Source organism: Octodon degus, unplaced genomic scaffold (assembly GCF_000260255.1).
Source record: "Octodon degus isolate 3935 unplaced genomic scaffold, OctDeg1.0 scaffold00004, whole genome shotgun sequence".
Lineage (NCBI taxonomy): Eukaryota > Metazoa > Chordata > Mammalia > Rodentia > Octodontidae > Octodon > Octodon degus.
The window spans coordinates 3,931,229-3,937,965 of record NW_004524580.1 but is presented as its reverse complement, the minus strand read 5'-3'; positions in this window follow the sequence as shown (position 1 = coordinate 3,937,965).

Sequence of the window (6,737 nt, the reverse complement as noted above, 5' to 3'; positions counted from 1 at the left end):
AGAAAAAAAATTCATCTAGTCTTTGTATTTTTTTAAATTTAAATTTCACTTGTTTTTGCTCTGATCTTGGATCTCCCCCCTTAAAGTAGGGCTGGGTTTGGATTATTGCTGCTTTTTGAGTATCTTGAGGTTCATCACTAGCTTATTTATTTGAGCTTGCTGTTTTTCTAATGTGAGCACAACTAGCTGTCATCTAGTACTGTCTTCATTGTGTCCTCTAGTTTCTAGTGTGTTGTCTTAGTATTGTAGATCCCAGAAATTGCTTAATTTCTTCTATGACCATTGATTGTTCAAGGGTATATTATTAAGTTTCCCTGTATTTCTAACTTTTTTGTTGTTTCTTTTGTGGTTGATTTCTAGTTACAATGCACAGTGGTCTGATAGTACAGTTATGTGATCTACCTTTCTGCGACTGTTCAGACTTACAACCAGTCTTTTTTATTTTTTGGGCAGTTCTGTACAACTTATTTATAAAATCTCAGGGTCTTTTTTTGTACAGTATACCTTGTACATAGTATGGTAAATTTTGCTGATTATACTGTATAGTACAGTACTGTAGTTTTATATTTTGCTATATATTACAGTAGTACATGTAAAACATGCAAGTAAAAGCAAAATAATCAAGTTAGGGTTTCCTTCAACAATTTCTTTGTTCTAAATATTGTAATGTACATACTATATACAATTCCTCATTTGGTGACCAATTCATTTAATGACCTAGGCACAGGAACAGAACTTGGTCATTAAATGAGGAATGTCTAGATACATTGGGTAATTTCAATATTTTTGCATGTATTTAAGCAAGATAAGTGGACTGGTATGTGGTCTATTTTGGAGAAAGTTTGATGTGCTGCTGAGAAGAGTGTGTATTCTGTTGCAGTAGAAGAGAACTCTGTAGATAGTTACTAACTCCATTTCTTCAAAGGTGTGGCACAGGGCTGATATGTATATTTTTGGGTTTGTGTTAACTTGATCCGCTTCTTTGTGAAAGTAAAGTATTGGGGCCACCCAATAAGATCCTTTGCTGTTTATTTGGTTTTCTATGTCCAGCAACATTTTTTTTTAATGGAGTTAGATGCTCCAATACTTGGAGCATGTATGTTTACAAGTGTTAATCCTTCTTGTTGAATTGGTTCCTTAATTAGTAGCCTTCTTTGACTCTTCAGATCTGTTTTAGCTTGAAATTTACTTTTTCTAAGAGTAAAAGTCCTATTCCTGCTTGCTTTGAAGGTCCTGGTCATGAAATTGTTTTTCCATCTTTTAGTTTATAAATTTCTTTTTGTATTAGATGTTTCTTTAATGTAACAAACTGTCCAACTGTATTTTTTATCTAATCTGCCAGTCTATGTCTTTTAATTGGGGAATTGAGGCCATTGACCTAGAGACTTATTACAGAAAGTTATTGATTTATTCTTACCATCATGTTCCTTTATTGATAATATTTATTTTCCCTTTTTTGTTTAACTATTTGCCTTTCTTTTTCTTTTTTCTTTTTGAGACTGGATGGCTTCACACTGGTGGTGATCCCCCTGCCTCAGCTTTCCTGTGCTAATACTACAGGTGTGTGCCATCATGCGCAGCTTATTTGTTCCATTTTCTGGATTCATTCCTTGGCATTTCCATCCAGGATATTCTTGAGTATATTTTGGACTGCTAGTTTAATGTGCATGTATCTATCAGTTGTTCCATCTTGTAGAATGTCATCTGTGTGCTGATTTTGAAAGATAAGAAGGGAGAGCGAAGAAACAACTACATCAAAACAAATAAGAGAAGGAAAAACACCAAAACAGAACAAATAACAAAAAATTAAAACAACACTCCAGTAAGAGAACATGCATGCAGTTCCCACATGATCATGACACCACAAAGCCTGAATGTCCTCACACTTCTTTCTTGCTTTAGTCTTGGTCTTTAGTGCTGTCTTTCAGGCAGCCGCACTAGCTTCCCATCCGTCTGTACCGGCCTACCTGGAAATGGTGGGGTCAGTTTCTTTTAGCCCACCTCTCCTCTCTCACTCAAGCTGTGCTTAAGGCCTGGTTACTTGCAGGTTTTTGTCTCTGTCCCGTGATCCAACCACTGCAATCATTTTGAGAGGAAGAGGACGTGAAATAATTTTCCTGGCACTGAGCTCATCCTCATCTTCTGCCAATACCCTGTGACTCCCTCTTCCTTTGCTGTGGGGAAACCTCCCAGTTTTCCCTCAGAGTTTTTCTGACTAGTTCCTCAGCAGAAGTTTTGACCCCAGCCTTCCTCTTTTCTCCCGAGGGCTCAAATTCCCAACAGACCGCCTCAAGAATTCCCCTTTCCAGCCAGCAGGGTCTAACCTACACGGGCCCTGCATTTGGTTTAGGGACTCTTCCCCCGAGCACAGTAGTGACCACTGCTCAGGATTTCCTGCTATCTCAGATTTTTCCAGTCTTTGTGGAAAGGACAGGAAGGATCTCACGTTGGACCAGCTGTTCAGTGGTGCCTGCCCTCCTCTCACTCCAGGGACATGATGAGTGGAGGGCCTCAGCCAGCGGACTCCACAGGCTGTCTTCACCATCTTTCACCTCTCTCGGCTTGGCATTGGGGTGGGGTTTCCTAGCCTGTGGGGGCAATGGAGAGGAAGCTCGCAGGATGCATCATTTCTACATTTGGGCTGAGAATGGGAAGAAGAGTACATTACACACAGTACCGGTTAGGTTTTTCCGCGCAGTAAAGAGACAGGAAAGATAAAAGAGGCCTTTACTGCAGGTACAGGGAAGACCACAGGAAAGGAAACGTGGAGCCCCGTGGACCTGGCCACTGACACAAAGGCTATATAGGGCCAGGTTGGAGCTAGGGTTTAAGGAGCAGACTGCATGACGTGGCAGATAGTGATTGGGCATGAGGTGGGAACGAGGAACCAGTAGGAACTTGTAATTTGACCAGGGAAGAGGAAGGCGGAGCCTAGCGCATGGCCTCCTGGTGGGCTGTGCCATTTGGCTCACCACCTTGATGACTAGGCAGAATTTTTCTTAAGGCGGAGAAAACCCATCCAGTATCTATCCCTAGAGTTCGGCTTCTGCCACTGGTTCATTTTCTCAGGCTATTTTGGGCTGTCCCTGTCTCTGTTTCTGTCTCTCTCCCCCTCTCTCTCTCTGTCTCTGGCTGGGTCAGCCCACCCTGGGGGCAGGCCGGCGGGGCATGTGGTGCCAGGGACCGAACTGTGGTCCCTGCACTTGCCTAAGCTTGCCTAAGCAGGTGCTTCAGTCCGCTGAGCTATCTTGCCGGCTCTAGTTTGGGCTTTCTTGATGGTTGCTTCTAGAGGGAGGGGTGACACAGACCAGCTGATACAGGGGAATAAAACTCCTAACCTGAAAGATACGAGGGATGAGTTCGTGTTCTCCAAAACTGAAGAATAAATTTTAAGAATAAAAGGAGGTGTTTGTTTTTGTTTTGTTTTTTGTTTTATTTTAATTTTTGGTACCATAGATCAAACTCAGGACCTTGTGCTTACCCGGCAGGCTCTTAAGCCACTGAGCTATCTCCCCAGACCCAACGTGGAGCTTAAGAGCAGCATATATTTATTGGGGAAAAGAAAACTCCTGTCCAGAGAGGGACAGAAAAGGAACCCAAGCAGGTTGCCTGGAAATCTGCCATTTCTAGGGATTTTTATAGAGCAAAACCGTGTGGTGAGGTGGGTGAAAGGTGGAAAACGTTAGAATTCACATGAGGCGGGACAAAACTATGGTCAACCAATGAGGCTACAGGTACAATTGCTCAGGTAAAATTGATTAAATTAGGATCAAATGGGAAAATGAGCCATGTACCAAGTGGGAACGTTACAGAGCAGAAGCTTTTCCTGTAGGGGGTTGGGTTAGTGACACGGGTGACTATTTAGAATATCAATTATTTACCCGTGTCTTGAGGTCTGGCCCACAGCAGGAGTGTTTGTCTCTTCCCAAGTTGCAAGGTCATCTTGTCCTCCACATTGTCTCCTTGAGGGCCTAGCCCTGTCTGATTGCCTGTGATATTTCTATCTAATTTAGCTGCCTACAACATTTTCAGTGATCTACATTGTAAGGAAAACATTGCAATGAAAATGAAAACATTCTTGTAAGGAGAGTTGCTTAAGCTTATGACACATTCTAAAAGGTAATATAATTCAGCAAAGAAATAATAATTCTAAAGTCTTTTACCACACATCAGTGAAATTGCCCAACTCTTTCTCTATAGGTCTACTACAGTTTTTTGGCAGTATGTACAAGATAACTTGGAGTACAAAGCATTGTGTGCATGTGATTTTATATGTGGTGCTTATAATTTTAAGGAGTTGTATTATTATGCTAATATTATGTTAAGCTATTAAACTATTCAAATGACCTGGATTGTGGAAGTGTGTTATCCAATTTTTGTATTGTGACACTATATTGACAATTTTATACTTAGTGCTTTTCGTTAAATACAAAACATTTAGAATCTTCTGAATGTCAAATATTTATACATACATATATATGTTTATATTTATTTATATGCTACAAATCCTGTTTATTGGGCCAGCCTGATAGCTCAGCAGATTAAAGTGCCTGCTTAGGCAGAGTTCAGTGGCCGGGGTTCCATCCCCGGCATGCCATGCCAGCCCTGCCCCTGGGGTGTACTGAGATGGTGGTTGACACTGGGCGCACCTGTAATCCTAGTATTTGGGAGAAAACAGGAGAATCACTACAAGTTGGATCTATGTAGTAGGACCCTGTAGACTCTGTCCTAAATGCAGAAAAAATTAACAAACAAACAAAAACCAAATCCTGTTTATAAACCTTAACTTGGGTGGTGGTGCATGCACTTGGGAGGCTAAGTCGGGGAGATCTTTGCAAGTTCAGTACCGGCCTGGGCTACAAAGTGAACTCAAATCTAGCCTGAGCTGCAGAGGAAGACTGTCTCAAAAAGAAATACACACACAAAATTAACTTGCTGTTTATTATTTACCTTTAGTTAAATATATTTTATGTCATTATGAGTACTAAATATTAACCAAATACTACTATTCCTTAAAATGCAATCATAGTTCAACTGGCATTACTATTTGGAAGACTTAAACATTTCAGAAATTTTTGTTATGATTATTAAATTAATTTTTTGTATTTTTCAATGAGACATCAAACAGAAGTAATTCAAATTCAAGTATTCCCTCATGGTGACATTTCTGAGTAATGTATATGAGGAAAAGAAGAATTGTTGGCTGAATTTCCACTTCACTTGATAAAAAAATCCATGTTTTCCTCACATAAAAATATGACAAGAATTAGAATTTCTGAATGTTCATCTTTCTATATTATAAAATATTCATCCTTCTGAATTACTCTTTGCTGTTCATTTTTTCATAGCAAATGTATAAAATTTTATATCAATTTCTACAATATTTTTCATCACAAGTGAAATCTGGGCTGGGGATATAACTCGGTGGCATAAACACCTGCCAGGTAAGCGCAAGGCCCTGAGTTCAATTTCTGGTACTGAAAAAAAAAAAAGTCAGATTTGACTCTAGCAAATTCGATTACAAAAACATTCTGATAAATAACAGAGCTATTTCTCTGTTTCATAATCATTCACGTAAGTGTGAGTTCTGCGTGGTGACTAATCCTAAACACAGATGCTCTTCCTAGCCCCAGCTTCTTTCCAAAAAGATTGATGAGCTGTAACCAAGTGGAAATCTTTTTAAACATTAAAATGTCACTGTCCTAAAAGTTAAAAACTGATATTTAGATATTATAAATTCCTATGAGTAGAAACAAGAAATAAGGAACGCTGAGATCTTCTGAAGCATTACAAACATGCTGTAAAATATGAAAGAACTCAGAAAAGGCACGTCTTCCAGCCAGGGAAGCTTTGTGGGAAGCTGGCTGTCAGTTTCCAGCTCACCTGGCCCTGAGGGCTGGCGGTCAGTACTTCCTGGTGGGTTTCCTTCTCTCTTTGCACATCTAAGGCTGCCTCTATCCATTATTAATCCATCTGTGTGCATTTTTTTTCCTAAAAACGTGACCCTGCACTTGAGCCAGCTTTCCCAACAAGGCTGCAAGGTAGAATTTGGAGGTGGAAATGGTTCCTCTCCAGAGTCGCTTTGCTGTCTCTTTTTACATGGAAAAGAGTTTCTTCTTTTGTGAAGTTGCTCGCCAAATGTTTTACCCCTTTGCTTTCCTCAGTCAAAAGTGTCAAGGAAATGATGTAGTTGTAGCCATTTTGAGGTGAACATTAATTCATAAATTGTATTTCATGTATCTACTGTTTTGTTATTCTCTGGAGAATTGGTGACATAGGGATGCCTCTTCCAGGCTTCAGAAAGGGCTACTTACTGGATATAGTGAGACCTATTATGTGCCGTCCTGGCTTTGGTGGTGGTGGTCTGTGTGCATGTTGGGGGAGAAGCAGGCATCCAGACAGGATACCATGCAGCTCACAAAGCCAAATACAGCCCGCTCTTCCTTGGGACAGCACTGTGGCAGAAGCTGAGTTGCCCCGATGCTTTCTGGTGGAGGTGAGGTGGAGGTGGTTGACTTGGCTTTTATTCTTCTTCTGCATATTTGGTGACGACAATTCTACTAATAAGGAATCTGAGGACTGGAATCATCAGAATTAGTGGTCGCCCTTCTCCTGTTTCACCCCATCCCCTGACACAAAATGCCCTCTCAGTACAATTTCTCAAGCCAGAAGGGACAAATATCTCTTCCTGTGATTCATACACCTCTTCCTCCTCCTAGGACAAGAGAGCTAGGTAG